Source organism: Mustela nigripes, chromosome 3, assembly GCF_022355385.1.
Source record: "Mustela nigripes isolate SB6536 chromosome 3, MUSNIG.SB6536, whole genome shotgun sequence".
Classification (NCBI taxonomy): domain Eukaryota; kingdom Metazoa; phylum Chordata; class Mammalia; order Carnivora; family Mustelidae; genus Mustela; species Mustela nigripes.
The window spans coordinates 89,111,297-89,135,131 of record NC_081559.1 but is presented as its reverse complement, the minus strand read 5'-3'; the positions used below and the strand labels follow the sequence as shown (position 1 = coordinate 89,135,131).

The window sequence follows — 23,835 nt, the reverse complement described above, 5'->3', positions numbered from 1 at the left end:
GAAATATATTATATATGCATGCATATGCATAAAGGGTAGCGATTATAGACCAATGATTTTAAATATAGCCACCAGAAAGACACTGGGGACAAATCATTAAATAATAAATTTGCCACCAACTAAGTAAGTTTTTGTGTTGTGACCTACGTGGCCATTTGAAGAACAAATCCTTTAAGACCAATATAATTTCCCTCTGGCACAGTGACAGACTATGGAAATAAAGAAAAAGCAATTAGTATAATAAAGCCATTTATCAGTAAGCTTTGAGAGTCCATTTCAAGAATAATATAGTCTAAATTTTTTTGCCTAATTGGAAAAAGATTCCAAATCCCTTGTTCTCAAGAATGGTAAGTCAAATATATAATTGTTTGAAGCAGAGAAGATACCTTTTTCAAATATTTATCTGGAAAGCAAGAACTTGTTTGGTTTTTCCAATTTTGTAAAAGTATTAGTTAACATTTGAAAGAGTGAATCAGTGAACAATAAACATTATTTTTGCATCAATACTAAGCATTACGTCAAATTTAAATTCTCTTCCGCAAATGTTAGACCTATATATCTAACTGCTTTTTTGTATCTCCACTTTTATGTAGAGAAGACAATCTTGGTATACAAAAGACAAATTCTGGATTTCTACATGAAAACTCTTCTCTTGTAGTCTTCTACATTGCAACTCCATAAGCCATGACAGTATGATGGATGATATCTCCATCCTCTGTTTCTTGGGCTAAAAACTTCATATTATCCTTGAATACTTTTTCTCAAACTTCACATCTAATCCATCACTCATATACTGTAGTGTTCAATCTACTACAAAGTATTTTTGGTTCTTTAAATTCTTTCAAATCATATCCATCATCTAACTACTTTTCACACTCTGTACTACTTACAGTGCAATCCAAACTACTATTAACTCTTGCCTGAAGCACAGTTGGCTCTTGAACAACCCAAATTTGAACTGTGTAGGCCCATCATCATGGTTTTTTTTTTCTTTTTTTTTTAAGATTTTATTTATTTATTTGACACAGAAAGAGATCACAAGTAGACGGAGAGGCAGGCAGAGAGAGGGGGAAGCAGGCTCCCTGCTGAGCAGAGAGCCCAATGTGGGGCTCAATCCCAAGACCATGAGATTATGACCTGAGCGGAAAGCAGAGGTTTAACACCCTGGGCCACCCAGGTGCCCCCATGGTTTTTTGTTTTGTTTTGTTTTCAACAAATATACTGAACAATATTTATATAGTCACAGACAGACATTTTATCCTGTAGGCAGACGATGTAAATTTACAGCATCAATAAACTCAATAAAGTACTTTAAATGCATTTCTCTAATTATTTTGTTAGTAACATTTTCTTTATCTAGCTTGCTTTATTCTAAGTATACAGTATATAATACGTACAACATACAAAATATGTGTTAAGCAACTGTTTATGTTATTGGTAAGGCTTCTAGTCAACAGTAGGTTCTTAGAGGTTAAGTTTTGGGGGAGTCAAAAGTTATATGCAGATTTTCAACTGCATAGGGGTCAGTTCCTTTAATCCCCACATTGTCCAAGGTCAACTATATTGAAAATAGCTTTTTAACTTTTTGCCCAGCTTCATTTCTGCCTCAGTACTCACCTTTCTTCCCCAGTTCTTTCTTTACTTAGGGGCCATTGTTACCCTTTTTAAAAGTAAATGAGATCATTTCTCTCCTCTCCACTCAAACTCTCTAATCATTTGTCATTTCATCCAAGGCACAATTAAAGTTTCTTCCCATTACCTTCATAATCTACCCATATCCTTCAACCTTCTCTCACTTGACATCCTTCCATTTTCGCCTTCACTCATTATCTCTGGTTAACAGACTTTCTCCTCCTAACAGAAACCAAATATTATCAAAGTTCTTTACATTACTCCTTCTGTTTAGGAGCTCTTTCCTCAGATATCAGCATACCTCTGTCTTAGCTCAAATATCCCTTCCTTCTTACTGAAACCTTCTCTGACTACCCGTGAAAAATTATTTCCTAGACATGCTCTACTCGCCTCATCAAACTATTTTTGTCCCTAGCATTTATTACTGTCAGACCCTGTGAGGGTCGAGGCTTTACTTTGTTCACTGCTTTATCCTTGGCACCTAGAAAAATAATATCTGACATGCAGTAAGCTCAAAGTAAACATTTGTTGAATAATGAATGAATGTGATATGCTATACAAAGACTGGCTGAAGGAGATATGGGGAAGACACAGAGTTTATCATGGGAAACTTTATAAACTCAATGAGAAGAAAGTATGCATTTGAAAAAAAAAATGACTAACAACTCACAATACTGGAGCATGAGCAGCATATACGTAGTACAGGCAAGTAATCTTGCAAAAGTTCAAAGAAAATATTCACAACAATCTTCACAAGTAATAGGAAGAAATGCCCTATTTTGTATGGGAATCTTACTTTTGAATTACCCTCTAATAACTCTGCCAGGCTGCAAACTTCTGTTTCATATAACCAAGAAACATTCTTCTTCACAAACTACAGTTCCCATATACTTTTATTATCATATTGAGCTGAAATCAGGGCTTTACATTTTTTTTTTTTTTTTTCTCTTAGAAACAGACCATGAGAAGGTTGTCTGGGTGGCTCAGTTGGTTAGTGTCCAACTTTTGATTTCGACTCAGGTCATGATCTCAGGATCCTGGGATTGAGTGCCACTTTGGGCTGTACTCTCAGCTTGGAGGCTGCTTAAAATTCTTTCTCCCTCTCCCTTTGCCCTCCCCCCACTCGTGCTCATTCTCTCTGAATAAATAAAAAAAAATAAAAAATCAGACTCTGAGATAATTCATAGGTAGGGGTTGCAACTGACCCAACTTTTACCAATGTAGTCACATGTGCTGTAGATAGTTCATGAATATTCATTTTGTGGGTAATAGATTAATTTGTAACACTGAAGTTATCTCTAAATGGTCAAGTCCACCACGTCAAAGCACTGAGGAACTGAAAAGTTTCCTTGTATTATTTCTATTGGATATTTTGGGAGATTAGTGAGCAAATCAATCTTGTGGTGACACAGTAAAGAGGACTTAAACAACAGAATTAAATCAGCCATTCATATCCAAATTTCTTTCTTACTAATTCTTTCACATACATATTCAGACCTACACATTTTATATTGAGTAAGTTCACGAATACATAAGAATATGTTTTCTTAAAAAATATATTTTCTAATATCTGGGAATATCTGCAAAATAAACAAATTATATCAAGACTGTCTTCATTAAGAATAAAATCAGACTGAATGATGATAAAATTTTACAACAAATGGTAAAGATACAAAATGGAAATACATATAAATATAGAAAGGGAAGAAAAGACTATCATAACTGTGTCCTGATACTCCAAAACATATTTTTTTAACTTTAATTATCCTTATTCAACACATTCTTATAGAATATTTAGTGTGTGTTAAACATTATTATAGGCTTAGGAGTTTGGTGGCAAACATGATAGACAGTCCTTGTAATCACAGAGTTCACTTCTGGAATTAAATTAAAAATAAACTGTGTTGAGACATATGGTAATTGGTAATGTATAAAATAATCATAGGATTGGAAAATAGAATTTGTAATTTAAGGTAATAACAATTATAATTAGCTCCCCACAGATATAATAAGACACATAGGATATTGGTAACTATTTTCAAGGATTATATAGAGAGATTGGAGGCCAGCTATTGTGCATTGCAACTACAGTCAGAATTAAATGAAAAACTGCATACGGTTATAATGATATTAGTCTGTAAAATAAGGGAGAAGCTTATTGATGCTGAGAAAAGTTAAACTTTTTGAGTTAAGCTCAAGTGCTGACCATCTAACAGAACTAGATTATGCACAGTCCTGTCTGAAAATAGGAAACAAGAAATAAAAATCTCTTTCACTCCTATTTTTATTATGTTTATACTAATATATTATAACATATATTAGTATGTAAAATTTTTATTTATTATAAAATAATCTATTATTATAAATAATTTATTATTATAGAATAACATTTTATATTTATATAAATTATATAATTTTATCATCTATTTTTATGATCAATGAACACTTATTATTTATTGTGAATACACTTATCTCCATGTTAGCTTGGGTTGTTGGGTCCTTTCTAGAAAATTCAGTCTTGTTTCCCCACCTAAACTGAGATACTATTTCAGAAAACACCATACCAAAATAAAAATTAAAAAAAAAAAGATAAAAGATGATGTATAAGTTTACCATGCTTCCCTTTCCTAATGAAAAAGTCACCAACACACCAGGAAGATAACAGACTAGATTGCAAGGGGTCTAGGGCTAGGATCTTAACATTGATTGTCCCACCATTTCCCATGAGACTTTCACAAAGTTACTTTGTCTCTCTTGACCTCAGTTTCCTCACATATAATATGAATATACAAATAGAAAGACAGAGATATACAGATATAAGTAAAAGAAGGTAAAACCTAGATAACTTTTATGATTCCTTTCAACTCTTGATATTCTAATATTAAGATTTAATTTTTGGTTGTACTTTAAAGGAATATAGTATCTCAAAGTTCTGCCCAATTTTAACTGCTACATAGATTCTCCTTTTTCTCTGTAATTTTTTCTTATTTTAACTAGCTTTGTTGTCTGGAGCTAAAAAGAATAAAGCATATGATTTTTCCCAGAACATGCTACTAATGGTTATGAAACCACATTTATTTTTTTAACTGCAGACCTTCACACTTATCCTACTAAACATTACCCTGTTACCTTTGATCAGTGATCTTGTCAATTGACATTTTTCAAAAAAATCATGTTATCCAGTGCTTTTTGTGATACCCACAATGTGATAAGTATATCTTGATTCAACTATATCTTTATTCAAGGCAATAAGAAATATGTTGAACAGAATCAAAAATATGCTTTTGGCATACCAATTTCTGCTGCAATTGCAACTCCACCATTCTTTCATTCTGGCTGATACAACCAGGAAGAACTCCTACCACAGATCAAGAGGCAAGAAATTCTCAAGATTCTCCCCTTTCCAGGAATTAGTCTGTGCTGATCTACTCTGGTTGAGAGTGCTTACCTTACGTGGTAAGGGGCAAATGACTGGCTTCAACTAAGGAATGGTTTTACAATGTATTATTATTAAAAAGTAGAGGGGAGCTTATTATTTTAGCTTCCTCCTCAATTACCAGGATTTTTTTTTTTTCCTGCACCAGTGTTGAATATGTCTGAGAGGTGAATATTACAGCGAAGCCAAGAAAAATACTGGAATTTTGGATGAGTCGTTTACAAATATTATAATATTTTTGTAAAAGATCTATATCTTCACACTTTGATCACACATCCCCAGGCTTTAGTCTTTTATTTTGTCTAGAATTCTAAAAGGTAAAGTAAATATAACAAATAAAATCTCAACTCGGTAAAAATGGTGACATCCAACCTTAATTCTGAGGACCCAGAACACTGAAAGACTATAAGAGCTCCTGGCTCCTATTATAATTGTTTCTATTGTCTTGCAAATAAGAGCCAGTGCTGTGAGGATCAGGAAAACAAAACAAAAAAAGCAAAAAAAAAAAAACAAAACAAAACAAAAAAAACCATGAGGATGGAAAGAGTTTGTGAGCTATTAGCTATCAGATTAGAAGGAACTACAAAGAATATGGGAGAGACAGAAGTAAGGGAAGAAAGGAAGAAAGGGTATTGCACTTCTATTTTATCATTGGCATAGCCACTCCATATGCTAATATGACTTAACAGAGACTATTAGAGATTTAAGAAGAGTAAGAGAAACTGAGGCATTCTGAAAATGACTTTTAAAAATGTTATAATCAGTGCTTAAGGAACAAGTTTCTTCTGTCATCTTTTATCACTACATTGCTGATAAATTTAAACCATTTTATCAGACTATGTATAAATGTAGCTATATTTTGAATCTAGCAGCTACTGTGAGAAAGACAACTGGATGGCAAAAAAATATATTTGTCATGGTTAGCGAAGCTACAAAAATTAGAAGGTACCCCACAATTTATTTTTAAAAATCTTACCATAAATTTCCTTTTCCCTTAATTAAAACAAAAACAAAAACCTCTAACATAAACAAATCCTTCCAAAGGGATCTGAGTTTGGTCATTAGATCTGGTAATATGGATGGATTCTAGTACCTAGTACCTAATTCCGTAATAATTTGGTAAATGACAACAACAGAAGCTCAGAATCTGGTTGACCTTTAGGAGGTTTACTTTTCCCAGGTTTATAAATTAATAAAATTATAGACATTTTATAGAAAACAAGAATCTTTAGTAATACATTCTGCTAGTACCTTCTTAGAGCTTACAAAGAACTTGTTTAGAAGGTTAAGTTAGATCCACAACACAAAGAATTACTTAAGGACAGTTCCAAATCATGAGTACTAAAATTTGCAAATTTGTTTAGCTTAATTTATTTGCCAATGTCTTTTTGTTCCCATTTGTGGGACCCATTATACTGTATCCCACACATTAAAAATAAAGACTTTTAGGCTCACTCCCAAAAGCACATGCTAACTTATTGGAAATTCTATGTAAAGTAAGACTTGGTTTCTTGATAAACTTCAGGCTTGGGTTCCAGAGAATGATTTATCTATGACTATTCTTTCTTGGGATCAGAAAATAATATCCTTCACCCATCTCCTCCAACCATCAGTTTTTACTTGGACTTTAATTATTTACCATCACTTTCAGATGAGCTGGTTACCCACACTTTTCCCCTTTGAGGTAAAAAAGTATAAGGCTTCTAGGAGGCTTTTATTGTCATTTATCAGCAGTGACCTTAACAGGGAGGCCCAGAAATCCAACTGTTTCTCTATTTACAAAGTCTGCCTTAAGACATGCAATTCATTAATTCCTCTAGCTTAGTTAACATAATGATTTCCAAATGGATTTCATTCTAAAACTTTGACACATATGACGGTTACCTCCAATCCAAACCCTACTTTTTGTTCTTTTGGAAATCATCTTATAATTTTTGGGAAGAAGAGACTTTCTCACATCACTTCTACATTTTCCAGTCATAGTATATTTAAATGCTATTTTTTGTGCTTGGTATGTGTCAGTCATTTCAACACAGATACTGGATTCAGCCCTTTCCTCTGATCTACTTCTTATAACTGAAGGAGCAGGAGGCTGGCTGAGGACAAAGCAAAAGCTGGCGCCTTGCACCCCCCCTTCACCCGCTCCCCTCCATATGTGTGGCATTCCTCAGGCAGCCCTGACTGCCATAAAATGATAAATAGTTAACTTGCAGAGATCACAGTCCTGCAGGGTAGGAGTCTCCCTTGGTTTGCAAATGTCCTTGAGATTTACAACAAAGAAGTTACCTTATCAATAGCCCAATTTCCAAAGACACAACCAAAGAAGGCGGAGGTAGAAGGAAAAGTAAATAAAGTTAAATTTCTTCTAAACCTAAATCGCACTAACAAGGACATTTGAAGGCAGGAATGTAACATTCCACCAGGAGACTCCCAATTGTCTTTATGTTAGTGCCTCATTAGAGGGAAAGTGGCCTTGGCTTGATAGTAACCAGGCCTTCAATATCCTGATAGTGCTTTTTTTTTTTGCATGCATGGGCTAACCGGCCAGTTCTGCTTCTGTAAGATTGCTTTGTCTGCTTTCGCACAGGGGTCCCCTGACCCAATCCACTGATGCCAAGTATGCCTATTCAAACTGTCAATCAATCAGCTCAGCCCCACCCAAAACTTCTTTGTATCTGTCTATAAAAATCCTGCACCGACCCAGCTCCGGACCTCTCGGCGTTATCGGCAACCTGCAATAAACGACCCTTGCTGCTTGGCTTTGACTCACGTCTCTGGTGGTCTTTTAAGGTGGGGGTAATATTCAGTTGGCATTTCAATAACCCCACCCACACATGAAATATAAATAATGTAACAGAATTTATGGAAGCATGGGACTGGGGGATAAATTATAACAACATAAAAAACCTCAAACTGAAAATTTTTAGATACCTTATTCTAGAAAGGGCTCTGGTCATACCCACCAGAGGTGATTTTTCAGTGGCAGCCCTGGCCTCACACCTTATTGCACACCACTCTCCTCTGATCTCATCTCAATTGATCATTCCCTCCCCTTTCAGATTTCAGTCTCCAAAAACAGACCTTCTATAACTATTGTTCCCAACCTCAGGAACAGGTTTGCCTTCACACAGTTCAAACTCAATACTCCTCAAATGGCTGTCTGGTAGAATTGCCTAGAGAAGTTTAAAAAAAAAAAATACTCAGGATAATGGTTCACCTTAGTGATTTTTAAGTTGCTTAGTCTGCCATAGTGTGCTGGTTGAGAATTACCAGCTAACTCATCAAAAGCACAGATAAGAAGAAAAACACTTGTTAGTCAACAGGATCTAAGGTCTTGTGAAGGAGATTGCTATTGTAAAATGCTACCCTCACCTCATTACAATCTCTTTGCTATTAATGGCTCACTACTAAAGGCATTTTCAAAGAGAAAAGAAGGCCATATCCAGAACATCATATCTGGGATTTTTTTTTTTTCCCCCAGTTGGAGGAGAGCTTTAAATGGGGGGGGGGGGAGATATATATATATATATATATGCATATATATGTGTGTGTGCATATTAAAATATTTTATATAAAATAATTTATTATATATATATATACATATGGTTGTATTTTAAATTTGTTGATTCTGATGAGACAGGAAAATTGAAGAGACTCGATTAAAAAAGCATTTTTTGTTTATTTGTTTTTCCTTTGCTCCAGGTTCTATTCTTGCTAGGGTCTGCACCCCACCCCACTTTGCACATGCCTTGTAATGCAAATAGCATGTATCTCCTGGTAAGTGACAGAGAGAATGCTATCTTTAGAGTCTTTCAGCACAATAGATGGCAAATAAGGAGTGACCATAAATGTTCTGTGAGACCACTAGCTCCAAACACCTTGACACCAAGAGCCCCAGTCTCAGGGGATAAGTGATGAGGAAGGACACCTGGACCATGTCCTTAATCTGACAAGTTCCTGGATGCCTAATCACCAATAAAAAATCTCAGACCCCAAGCAAAGAGGAGACTCCCTTCTTTCCTTCATGAGACTCCCTGACACTCCATCTGTATCTCCTCTCTATGTATCTTTAATAGTCTCTGCTTTCACCTCCAGCTGGCTCCAATTTGATTTCCATCTTGCATGGTCCTACAAAAACCCTTCTGTGTCCTTGGGCCCGGCCTATGTGCATCACTGATATGCCACTGGTCCCAGATCTGTCAGAAATCACTGCTCTTCAATCTATACCTCAATCAAGCTAAATCAAAAGACAGCTCAGGGAGATTACTTTGTGTGGATTCTTCTCCATTCTCAATAAGCTGGCTTTTATTGAACTATGTATGATATGTCCTTTGCCACACATACGTATTCTTTGCTTTATTTTTTTTCTTTTAAATTATATAGACCTTGTGAGCCCTGGAATTGATTGCATTCCTGACTTTGTACTGGTTATTAGAAATACAAAAATTGTATTTGCTGCCAACTTTCAGCAAAAATATACAATTTTAGAGCATACAGTTTATCTCGTTTCATATTACTTTTCCCCCTTTTTTCTTAGCGTTCATTCCCTCACATCTTAATTGTTCATCTTACTGCCATTCCCACATTTTTTAGTACATGCAGTAATGTTTAGAATAAGATGAGATATATCTATACCTATATCTGTATCTATCTTTCTATCTATACATATATATGTAATATATATATATATATATTTTTAAGATTTATTTGTTTATTTGAGAGAGAGTAAGAGAGAGCATGTACACAGGGGGAGAAGGAGAAGACTCTTGGTCAAGCAGAGTCCAATGTAGGGCTCGATCCCAAGACCCTGAGACCATAACCTGAGCCAAAGGTAGGCACTTAACTGGCTGAGCCACACAGGTGCCCCGGATATATATATATATATATTTTAACTTATCAAATCATACTTTATACATAAGTGACATCAGAGTCAGTCAGGTATACACACTGTAGGGAATGGCTATACATTGTATAAGACAATGGAAGAAAATGTTAAAATGATGATTTCTTACTTATTTTTCTCATCTTTTAGGAATTTCTATTTTAGTGTATATTTAATGCAGGAATAATATATTCCTTACAAGTAAATAATTTCCTAATAACATAATCAATAAAAAACACATGTATCAAAATGAAATCTCTTCTTGTTTAACCAGTAGTTATATAATAAGAAAGAAGATCTGCTACTTTCCAATCACGCCCCATTTTTGATATGCTCTGTGCCATGACACACCAGCCAAAACCACGGGAGCCTACTGAGTGCTATGGAAATTGAGAGGAAAGCAAGGTCTGTCAAGGTCATCAGAAAAGACTTCAGGGGAGTAGTGAGGCTTTCACTGCCCCTCGAAGACAGGGTAGTATTTGGATTCACATTCGGAGAAATGCACAATATGGTTTACTAAAGAATCAATTTAATAAGTGTAGTCATCTTCATAATAATAGGAGAGATGACAAGAGCATTTCAGGAAGACTGGGGAGCAAAAACTGTGATGACAGCCAATTGTGAATCCATCAGATACCCAGGTACAGATACAAATTAAGTTTTACTTCCTATTCTTTTCGTACTTTGAAACCATTTCGTTAAACATTTTACAGGTTAATAAGGACCCAAGTTCTCAGTATTTCATATTAAAAGGATTCAATAATAAAGCGCTAATGAATTACATTTGTTTCCTTCATTTTGAGAAAGGCAAATCAATACAAACGCTAATGGGCAATTTTCTTAGAGCAACAAATCACTAAAGAACTCCATCCTCGTGAGTAAATAAAATAAAATCTGCAGACTTCAAAGGTTTTAGATATCTTAATCCCCTTAAGGTACAATGTTATGAAATCTTAGATAATGTACATTCTCTTTTAAATTACTCCTTTATCAAATAAGAAATACATGCCCGTCTAGCTTTTGTGTCCTGAATGGAATTTGCATTAAACATACTTATTATAAAAGCAATTCCATTTTCAGGTTTTGAACTGTTTCCTCTCAGGGTAACAAAAAGAATCTTTCACATTTTCTTAAGCATTGACTGTTTTTTCTCTTCAAAGCATTTGCACCGTGCTGTTTTTCACATGCAGTAAGTTAAGTTCTCACAGGCCTTGTGTTCCTAATTTTGACTTTCAGGTAGCATATGAGATCTAAAATGTGCTGTCACAGTCTCATCAGCTTCAGAATAGAAGGGGTCCAATTCTAGCTCCAAGGAGAAATTGTTTTAATTTATTCTGCTTTAGATTTTCAAAGCTAAGCTATAAAATTGAGACAGCATGTTGAATAGATATGTCTTCAGGGGACACCTACTCAGACATTTCTTCAGGAAACCATCAACCCATTTCAGAAAACAATGCCATCTGATTTCACTTTTATTTTTGAATAGGAAAAGACAAAAAAACTGGTTCCTCAAATACTTGGTTTCTATGTTATGCCTCAAATTAGTCAATCAGACAAAGATGGAGTGTATGCCTTAAAAACAGAGGTTTTCTCAGCAAATATATGTGTGTGTGTGTGTGTGTGTGTGTGTGTGTGTGTGTGTAAATATTTTTTTCCATTATCACCTCTGGTGAAAAAGTACCTTAAGTTTACTGAAGACAGGAATGCAACATAATAACTAAAAGCTTGGATATTATGTTCTGAATTAAAAATCTTAGCTGGACTACTTAGTAACTCTATGACATGGGCAGGTTACTTAATCTTTCTGTTCAGTTTCCAAGATACAAATAGGTAATGATAGACATGCCTAGAAGAGTAAATAAATCAATCTTTGTTAGAGCACTTAATGTCTAGTTCATAATATAATAAAGCATCAACTATTAAAAATTTAAAATAATATAATAATATATTAAATATTAATAAATATAATAAAATAAAAAGTATAATAAGTAACCAACTTGGTAATTTTATATGCTCTTGAAGTTTTAATGTGGTCTTAGTTTAACAAACAATAATCTTTATAAATTTAAAACTATAGAGAAAATATTTTGCTATTTTATTTGCAAAAGAAGAAAAAAATTATTATTAATTAATTGCATCAAGGAAACAAGAGATAGAAAATAATCAGACATTACTATATATTTCTACTCACCATCTATGAATTTTTTATTAAAAATTAACATTGATTTGGATGAGGCATCTCACATTTTCAGAAAAGCAAAGTTAACTCTACTATGAAAAGTTAGACACAGAAAATTTACCCTAAGAATTACTTGAAATTGTCAGTGTTTATTGTACTTAAGGGCAAGTGTGTATTGTATTATATATATATATATATATATATAAATATATATATATATACTTTTTTTTTAGGACAGGAGGAAGTTCTTATTAACCATTAAGAAATCTATAAAATTTTTTCCTCAATTGGTGTTTTAAATGCCTATGCATATTATTTAAATCATATGTGACAAAAAGATATAAAAATCTTATATGATTATTTTCTAGTTTGATTTCACTATTGAATTGTAGCTAACATGATAATAAAACATAGTCTATAAATGGGTACTGCTCAGACTTTCAGAAACAATGGTTCTTTTTATGAACAAATTCCTGCTAAAAATAGAAAAAATATATAAATTGATAATTTTTGAGAGCTATATGCATTATGTGAGATGACCAATAAGCCTCCTTCAGTCTTTCCAGAGAATCAATAACCTTCTTGTAAGTACTTGGTAGCCATATGCATTATCTATCCTTCCTCAGTGAATTACAATTGTTTCTCAACCTATATTGGGAGTACATTAAAAGAAGGCTATATATTCTCTTCTTAGCTCCACAGAAGCTGGTGTAATGCTTTGGACTGCATAGATACAAAAGCTCATTGAGAGAATAATTGAGTATGACTGTCATCACTCTTACTATCCAAAAGTCAAATTCAACATGTCAGAAGATAAACCCATCAGAGTTGCCCTCAATCTCCTTTACCTGTGCTCTCTCACTTGATGGGAGAAACAATATTCATCACCCAAACTAAAGACGTGAGAGTTATCACTGATTATTTCTGTATCTATTTACCTTACCCCCCACACCTAATCAATTACCAAGTTCTGTATACTTTAACTGCTTCTTCTTCATTTTTTAAATCTGCATATAGCATTACAGATTTATTCAGGTCCTCACCATCCTTCTTCTGATTTACTGTGACAGCTTCCTAAATGGTCTCCCTTCCTGTAACTTTATTATCCTCCTCCCATTCTCACAATTATCAGGATGACTTAGCTAAAATGTAAAACAGATCTTATCACTGTTCACGTTTCTAGGTTTCCTATGACACAAGGATGTATATCAGATTCCTTAGTAAGTCATATAAAGCAACCTATGATCAAAAACAGTAGTCTCCAAACATTTTTGTTGAGTAAAATAACTTGAGTATCTACCCCTAGTGTATGTGTGTGTGTTTATGGGTTTTTTTTTTCATTCATTACACATATATACATACATGAAATGTGCACAATATAAGTTTTTAGAGAAACAAAGAAAAAGTAAGTATAAACAGTTTACTATTTTCTCCTATCTAATTTATTTATTTACAGGGTGTGTACTTTACTTGCCCCTTGGAAAAGCCCATAAATATTTCTTTGCCTTCATCTAATAACACCTTCCTGCCTTGGGTTTAACTAGTAGAACCATTCTGTTTGCCATTCCCCTCACTCACTGTACACACACCCATCATATAATTTCTCACTTCTATGCCTTTTCTAGTGTCATTTTTCCTGCACCTCTTTCCTAAGATCCCATTATTCAGATGTTAAGACTCATGCATTCCTCCTCCAGAAAGCTTTCTTGACTATCCCAGTCTAGGTCATTGTCCTCCTTGGTTCTTCACAATAACCTGAGCTTATCTCTATAACTGTACTTAACACAGAATGTTGTACTGCTTACTTTTTGTACATCATCCTTTCCAGTAGACTGAAACTGATTTTTTTCATCTTGAATCCACAATGTCTCTTTACAGCTTTCTGTATATTATAGTTGAATAAATGTTGATATCCAATTAACAATAATACAAACAGAACAATACAAATGGTAAAAAAGAAGTTAAAGCAAAGTATTATCTACACCAAAAAATGGTAAGATTAGTTGAGAAGAAGCAATTTCATAAGGTAGCAATATTTTAGCCAATTATAAGATCAGCTAAAGAATATGTATTGAGTGTCCCAATTTATGAAACTATATTTTCCCTCCTATGGCAAAATATTAAAATCAAATGGCAGAATATAATTATAGTAAGTAACATTTTATAATAAGTTTCATTATATATCAGCTATAAGTTAAATGAGCAAAAGATGATTCCCGAAAGTTTAAGGTCAAGAATCAGAACACTTTTTGAAATTCTGAATATTTAAAATTAAAACATTTGACAAGCTGTCACAAAAAGATATAGTATTTGTCTAATATTGTTTAGCACCACTCCATTGTGAAATTATATGATGTCCTGGATTTGCTTGAATCAGACAAACAGATCATGAATTGAGACAGATGACGGGACACAGGGAGGTTCATCATATGTTACTTTCTACCTTTTTATATACATTCCAAACTTTCCATGGCAAAAGTTTAAAAAGTTTCCAACAGATTGAAAAGAACACCTCATTTTTATTGTCATTACAAATCAAATTCAGAAGCTTCTATGGTAGTAAAATATATAAATATTCTCTAATCTTTAACATAACTTGAATGGCACTGTCAGTATCCTACCCATGCCAGAAACTAAGACACTCCAACAATTTCAGCAAAATTTTAGCTATACTAACCAAAAAATTACCCCTCCCTGCCAAAGAAAGAAAAAAAAATCCTTGAAACAAAGAAAGTATTTATATGAGCTAGTCTTTGGAGAGTAAATACTAGAAATAGTCATATTCTTGGTGTAAGCAGAATCAGCAACATGTTTACTAAAAATATAGAATTTTGAAGAGGCACAGGCAAGGGGGGTGAATTTACACCTGAATTAGACTATGCTAATGTTGATAAAAGGTTAAAGATTTTATTAAAAAACTAGCTAGGATAATTTTTTTTTAAATCAAAAGATTCCCATATCACCTTCCATTTTCAGGTAAATTAAGAGATATGTAATTTAATATAAAAATAACAATTATGCAGACTCGCACATTTTAAAAAATGTAATACATCCCAGAGAGATAAAGGAAAACAAGACTCCTCAAGATATTTTCATTCAGTGAGAATACAAACGAAATGGTTTTAGAAAGTTTGTGATACAACATCTTAAGAAAGATAGATCAAGGACAAAGACTTACTCTAAAGTAGCTAACTTGAAATATTTTCAATTATCAAAGTGGAGATATAACAATTCTTTTTATTTACATATGTGTGTGTTTGTGTGTGTGTCGATGTGAGTATATTCTTTCCTCTTGCTATATTACCTTGAGCTCCAAGCGTCTTAGATTTTAAAAGAAACCGTGACAGACTAGTAGATAAATAAACATATGAGTCTACAAAAGGAAATTTTAATTCTTCAGGAAATCTAGTGAGTGGACTTGCCTTCTTCCACTGGATTCAGATTGAGTGAATGCATGCCATGAGTAAGACATTATTTACAACAACATACAAAGCAAAATATTAATCAATAAATTTTACAATATATCTTATTTCATTGCTGTTTTAGCCTAGCTTGTATGAAATTTGAGGAATAAATCAGAGAGCTAAATAATGGAAACTCTCTCCACAAACAGCTGTGTACAAGAAAGTCCTAAGCTTTACTCATAAAAGCCACAAACTAGAAATGTCTTCAAACATTCATCAATGAAAGAATGGATAAACAGACTATGGTATAGTCACACAATTGGATATGACTGTGTGATAAAAAAGGAACACTTTACTAACACGTGCAACAATATGATGATTTCAAAACTATGTCCGGAGAAAGAGAGCAGATGCTAAAGTGCGTATTTTGTGTAATTACATTTATATAAAATTATAAAGTAGGCAAAACTAACTTATAGTGGTAAAAATCAGATCAGTGATTGCTTCTGAGGATAGGCATTAACTAGGTGGGAACAAGAGAGAGCTTTCGGAAGTAAGAGAAATATTTCATGTCTTGTTTTTTTATTCATCAAAACTAAATGAAAGGCACACCTAGTGTCTGAGCATTTTACTATAAATAAATTTCACTTAAATACAGAAAAAATTAAAGTATGGAAACATTTGTTTAAAAATCCCCTATGATCGTTTTTAAGTAGATTAGTCTGGCTACATCTAATAAATTTCATCCTAAAACACAGATATGCCTTTGGCATACAGGACTCTAGGAATACATTTGCCTAACTTTAAGGAAATTATTATAGAGAAGAAAATTCATAAGACAATAGAATAATAGAATAGAATAATAGAATAACCCACTGGCAGAAAAGTTCAGTACCAATTGATGGGGCAAACTGAAAACAAGCTCTGAGTATATGCTACCTTGAGGGGGCAGTTTCATTCATGATGGAGGCATAAACTCGAATCCTGCTCTCTAGGAAAATGGAATTCTGAAGGTAGTAAAATAAATGTATACAAAGAACTATAAATTAGAAAGTATACTGAAGAAAATATGCAGAAATTATAAAAATTGAAGAACCACTCAAGATGAGAATGTAGGAAGATCCTGAATTCCTCAATGTCTACAACTACTCATGAAACAATTTTCTTCTTAAAAAACTTAACACCATAAGACTGATGATTCATAGACCTGTACCCTGAAGCAAATGGTATGTTTTATGTTAATAAAACAGACAAACAAACAAACAAACAAAAATCTTAACACCTGGCTGACTGACAACTACACATCTGGCAAATGAAAAGAAAACCATATCCAAGCAGGCAGGAGACTGTGGGACACAACTAGCCACTTACCACACCTCTGGTGCACAACCCACAAGTGAGAAGTAACTCAAAACTTCTCCTTGAGGAGTGAGGGGATTGAAGTCTACATGGGGCACCCCAACTTTTACTTGCACTCTCAAAATATATAATTTTGAAAATCAAATGGACTAGTGTCCTGAGACCCACCAGACCGCAGCCATCTAAGAAAAGGGCAACATGCTGAGACTCACGAGCCTCAGGGCTCCATTCCCAGGTAGCTGTTTTGCCCAAACTTAAGGCGAAGGAGCCTCACCTGCTTATATTAAAGTGCTGACCCAAGGGGTAGGGATCTAATTTCACCCTCACCTCGAGGATCCTGCTGGAACACTATCTAGGTCCAGAGACTGGTTGGCACCACGTATCATCCTAATATGCCTCTATGGTCACATCACCTTTTCTTCTTTTTCAAACCTCTCTGGGTCACCTGGGTGGTTCAGGAGGCTAAAGCCTCTGTCTTCAGCTCAGGTCCTGATCCCAAGATACTGGGATCTAGCCCCACAGCAGGCTCTCTGCTCAGCAGGAAACCTGCTTCCTACTTTCTCTCTGCCTGCCTCTGCCTACTTGTGATCTCTATCTGTCAAATAAATAAATAAAATCTTAAAAACAAAAACAAAAACAAAAACAGACCTCTCTCTCTGTCTCCCCCTTATATACTGTGAGTATATTTTGGGTCCACCTCAAAATCTTTAAAATAATCCCATCTGCAAAGAGTTTACCATATAAAGTAACATTCACATTTTCCAGGGATTAGGACCTGGGGAGGGGGCACAGTTCAGTCTCCTACACTAGGGCTACCAGGTATTTGCAAAATAAACTGGCTTACCATTCCTCTCCTTAGCCATGTGTGTTGCCCTATAAGCCTAACAAAAATAGGATTGTTGGAGAGAGGAAGAATATAGGATTTTAAGGACAACCCCTGATGACATTAATAACCCCAGGTATGTCCTGGTGCCTGAATGAGCAGCTGGACCTTTGGCATGTGTCAGGAGATGTTTCAGCATCTGCTCACAGCTGACAGAAAAAAATAAAACAAAACAAAACAAAGAAAAACAAAACACCAGTTTCCAAGGATAGACAGTCCTTATTAAGAATGATATTTGAAGGGAGAGTAAGAGGGAATATTCTCTTCCACCCTTTCTACTTCCCTAGAAGGAAGCTTTTTGCACACATCTGGTGCCCTGATTTCTGTGTCTGCTGCACAGAGGATACATTTTGATCACCTGTCTCTAGCAGCCAGGGAAGCTTGTGATCCTGGTCCCATGTTGCTATAAAATGGGGAAGCCACTATAGAAAACAGTATGGGTATTCACCAAAAATGAAAAAAAAAAAAAAAAAAGGAACTACCATATGGTCCAACAAGTCCACTTCTAGGTATTTATTCCAAAAAAACAAAAGGCTAACAAAAAGATATATGTACCCCCATGTTCCTTACAGCACTATTTACAATAGCCAAGGAAGCAACCAAGTGCCCATCACTGGGTTAATGGAGAAAAAAGATGTGAGGATAGATAGATAGATAGGCAGATGAAGATGGATAGATAGAAATAGATAGATAGATAGATAGATAGATAGATAGATAGATAGATAGATAGATATGGTGGTGGTAACTGTATGGTATCTAATGGTATCTATATCTAAATATATGATGGACTATTACTCAGCCATAAACAAAGAATGAAGTCTGGTCATTTGCAACAACATAGATGGACCTTGAGGGCATTATGCTAAATGAAATAAGTCAGGCAGATATGAAACATACCAAATACTATATAATTTCTCTTATATGTGGAGGGAAAAAAGAAAGGAAGGAAGGAGGGAGGGAAGAAAGAAGGAAAGAAAGAAAAGTTGGGGGGGGAGACTGGATTTCCTTGGAGAACTTGGAGAGAAGGTAGATCGCTAAGAGAAGAGCAATGTGCTCAGAGATACATGAATGAGGATAGAACAGATGTTTTATTGTGGTAAATACAGAGATAACTATGTATTCTTGACTTAATGGAGCATCTCGACTTGCCTGTATAGTTTTCTTACAAGTAAATTTTATAATTTTCTCAGGAAAGAAAAAGAGATTGTAATGAGACTCTAGGAAAGGGAAAGATTACATCCGTTTGTAAACTGTACTTGGAAGAAGCTTTGAGAATGTCACATAACGGGACACACTACTTACCAGAACATAAGAGAGTGACAGAACAGTCAGAAATCAGGCTTGAAAGATGTTTTTGATTTGTATAAAAGTGTAGTTTATTTGTTGTTATGAAAAGATGGTTTTAGTACTAAGAGTTTAGGATTTTATTTGATGATGACAATAATGATGATGGTGATGATGATCCAGTCACAGCTAGGATACCAACTGTCCGTTTGCCCAGTACTCTCCTGGTCTTAGCACTAAAAGTTCAATGTCCCAGAAAATCTCTTGGTACTGAAAATGAGGTCGTCAGATCTCTAATTTTAGACTGCATAACTGACAGATGGGTCCAGCTGCTGTGTTTTGGATCTACCACCACCCTGTGCCAAGGCTGCTCTTAGCTAAGGACTGTGTGAGTTAGGGATATTAAAGTAGTCTCATTCCTGCAACATGTGGAACTCCTCTGATGGGCAACTTTGGCTCTCCATCAGCATTCCTGAAACTTTACTAAAACTACACCAGTCTAAGACGTTTCCTGCCTAGCCTCCCTTCCTTCTCTGTTTTGTATAAGTCAGATCTGCATTGTAATCTGACAACTCTTCTCATTATTTCCCCTCGGGTTGTTCTTAAATAAGGCTTTTGCATATCCAATCCTGTCTTGACTCTGCTTCTCAGAGGATCCAAACTAGTACAAACAGTGTAAGAGTAGTCTAAAAAAATAAATGGTAAGATGTGGCTATTGGGTCTGGCTTACTCTCTACACAACAAAGAGGACATGTTCCTGAGGATACATGGTGCATGGACAGTTTCTAGCACATGATGTTCAGGTGCTAAAATTTTCATGAAAAGTGACCTGAGAAAAATCTTGATAAAAGGGAAATATCCTTGGAAGGACATGCGTTTATAAAATATAGAAGAAAAAATGACTACAAAGATATCAGAGTTGGCTAGAGACTGCTACATTGTAATGACACTCTAAGGAGGAAAAATGAAAAGCTGAGAGCTATTTACAAGCAATTAAAACTGAATGTGAGGGTCAATACGGGGAAATTACAAAGAGATAGTGGAGCAGCAAACAGAAACTAAGATTTAGATCTACAAAGCGCCAGAGATGTCTAAATGCTTAGCAAACATAGGTCTGGTGTGTTAAAATCAGAGACTTGGTTATTAAGACCTGGGAACCTGAAATATGGATAAGGATGGTGGATATTCCTAAAGGTGCTGTTTCCTGAACTATCCCTTTACCCAGAGTTTGCAAAGGTTGTCCAATTCCCCCTAGTAAAGGCTAGCACCTTCTTGTGCTGAAAGATGTTGCGGAAATACTTTACCTGCGAGACAAATGGTATCACCTTAAGAGCTGTACTCGGTTTTTCTGGTTGCTAGGCTGACAACTATGGGTAAATCTCAATACAATCTAGCTAGAGGGATTGCTGAGCCTCATAAAGGAAGAAAGAGATTATATACTAAATGAACTGTGAGGAATAGTTAGCATGATGACCAGGGACCAGAGAAGTGTCCCTGAAATTGGATTTTGATGGTATTTGATCAAGAGGGGCTAGAATAGAAGATAGATAAATAAGAATTCTTTTGCTTGGAAGCACTTTCCCAGTATACTCACAGTATTTAATACTCTGGAAAGAAGCCAGGATGTAGGACTCAATCTTTGTGAAGGTAGCTCTTAAGGCATGGAGAAATTATGCCATTCTCCATGTAGAAACACCTTATGATGTTTCAGATGACGTAAAAATAAGAAGATGAGAAAAGGAGGTCGACACTGAGAAATAGATTATATAAAGAAAGAAAACCCACCAAAGGATCTCAGAGGACACACCCCAAAGCTGCTGGCAGGGTAATAGTGATAGGGGAACCATCACCACCAAAAAATTCCAGTACTTGAAATGGGGGGAACTTACAGCCCACAAGGATGTTGCTTAACATTTACAACCCCCAAAAGTACATTAATGGAGCAGCAAAAGCCAAATGGTGGTTGTCCCACTGAAGTCATGATGCTTTGCTCATATCTCTGACCTGAACTAATCTTCATACCCAGAACCTATTGATTAAAAAAGTAGCCAAATCTCCAAAACCCTGCAACACTGTGTCAGTAACACAACTATGATAATCTTCCCAGATTTATCCTCAGAGAGACCTATAAAGAAACATTTACTTGAGTGACTCGATACTGGAGAAAGGGAAATACTCAGAAACCTTCATTATTAGACATAGTGTTTAAGTCGACATTGAAACATCATCATTGATCCCTTCAGGTAGGGCTTACACAGACCAGGTAATAAGTGAAGTTCTGACTAAATTCTGATTCATTGTAGCCCACTGAGTCCATAGACCCACTCAGGAGTCATTTTCTTAGTTCCAGAAAATATAATTGAAATTGGTATACCTGGGAATTTGATAAAAATCAACACTGGGTTGGCTACCTCTAGAATAAGAACTATCATAGTGGGAAAGGCCTAGTGGATTGTTTCCAAAAATATATATCCTCCATCGTCTCCGTATCCAACCTGAATGGTCACCATTAAAGGCAAGAAATGGTCTCAATTATGCTTCTGCTTAATTTGGCAGTCTTGCCCCTGCAGAATGATCATGGACTACCATAGTCTTAACCAAATGGTAGCCCCAGTTGCAGCCACTATGCCAGATGAGGTATTATTACTAGAGCAGATAGATTAATAAGGCCTCAGGCACATGGTATGCAGCTATTGATCCGGTAAATGTATTGCTTTCAATTCAGTTTAAGAGAAGGATGAGATAAAGTTTTATTCACATTTAATAGAGGACAATATTTATTTATGGTTTTCCCTCAGGACTATGTTAATTTTCTTACTCCCTGGTCAAAATCCCATATTCAAATATCGTCTAGAGAGATGTGAAATCTGGACCACTAGCTCATACAGAGAACATATTAACCCACTGTATCAAATACATCAAACTTCTTAGTCAGAATGAACAAATGGTGGCTGGGATGCTGGAAGCCCTGGGAAAATACATGTGCACCTGGGGGTTGGAGATAAACCCTGTAAAGATTCAGAGACATGATTTTAATGATGTTTTTATGAGCCCAATGGTGAACAGCATGCCAAAGTTAAAGACAAAGTTCAGGACAAATCATTGCATCTTGGTACCCCTACTATAAAGGAAGAATAGTACTTGGGAAGCCTCTTCAGATTCAGGAGATAACATATTCATTCCATGCCAAAGACTATTGTTCTAGCTCATTTCCTAGGTGAAATGGCAAACTCACAGCATTGAGTGTGATGCAGAGCAGTAACGAACTCTGCAGTAGGTCTAGCCTATGATGCCAGCAGCCGTAGCATTTGAACCGTTGTGTTTTCATTTTCATTTGTTTCCATGTATTTTTTTTTTAATTCTTCTTCAATTTCCTGGTTTCCATTTATTCTTTAGTAGGATGCTCTTTAGCCTCCATGTATTTGAGTTCTTTCTAACTGTCCTCTTGTGGTTGAGTTCTATTTTTAAACCATTGTGGTCTGAAAATATGCAGGAAATGATCCCTGTCTTTTGGTACTGGTTGAGACCTGATTTGTGACCCATGATGTGATCTGCTCTGGAGAATGTCTCATGTGCACTAGAGAAGAATGTGTCTTCTGTTGCTTTGGGATGGAATGTTCCAAATATAACTGTGAAGTCAATCTGATTCAGTGTGTCATTTAAAGCCTTTATTTCTTTTTGATCTTTTACTTAGATGATCTGTCCATTTCAGTAAGGGGAAGGGTATTAAAGTTCCTTATTATTATTGTATTACTGTCGATGTGTTTCTTTGATTTTGTTATTAATTGGTTTGTATAATTGGCTACTATCATGTTAGGAGCATAGATATTTAAAATTGTTAGATCTTGTTGGACAGACCTTTTGACCATGATACAGTGTCCTTTCAATCTCTTATTATAGTTTTAGGCTTAAAATCAAATTTGTCTGATATAAGGATTGCCACCCAAGCGTTCTTTTTATGTCCACTAACATGGCAATTTTTTCCCACCCCCTCTCTTTAAATATGGAGGTGTCTTTGGGTCTAAAATGAGTCTCTTGCAGACAGCATATTCATGGATCTTCTTTTTTTTTTTTTATCTATTCTGATACCCTGTGTCTCTTGTTTGGTACATTTAGCCCATTCACATTCTAGGTAACTACTGAAAAATATGATTTTAGTCCTACTGTATTGCCTGTAAGGTGACTGTTACTGTATATTGTCTCTGTTCCTTTCTGGTCTATGTTACTTTTAAGTTCTCTCTTTGCTTGAAATATCCCTTTCAATATTTCTTGTAAGGCTGGTTTGGTGTTTGCAAATTCCTTTAATTTTTGTTTGTCCTGGAAGCTTTTTATTTCTACTTCTATTTTTCAAGTAGTATTTTTATAATCATTCTTCTGAACTCTAGTTCTGACATTTCACTGTTATCTCTATTGATTAGGTCCCTCGCAGTCAGTACTGCCTCTTGGGTTTTGTTTTGTTTTTGTTTTTGTTTTTTGAGGTGAGTTTTTCCACTTAGTCATTTTTTCCAGAGAAGTATAGATGAATGAAAGAACAAAATGCTAAAAGGGCAACAATGACCTCAGAAAAATATACACTAAAAAATCAGAAAAGAATAGAAACCAGGGGGAAAAGAAGGGGGGAAAAATGATCAGGCTAGTGAATAGAAGAGAGCCACATAATTTATTTTGGGTATATTTTGGTCTGTTAGCAGAAACTGCTCCCCAAAATTTTAAAGAAAAAAAACATATATATATATATGTACACACACACACACACAAAAATAAGGGTAAATACGA

At 35.1% G+C, this 23,835-nt stretch overlaps 1 protein-coding gene across 1 annotated transcript in view; it reads right to left on the bottom strand.

Annotated features, from left to right (window-relative positions):
- The window catches only part of LRP1B (LDL receptor related protein 1B), a 2,002,169-nt gene that overhangs the window by 506,369 nt on the left and 1,471,965 nt on the right, over positions 1-23,835 (bottom strand). The window lies entirely within an intron of this gene.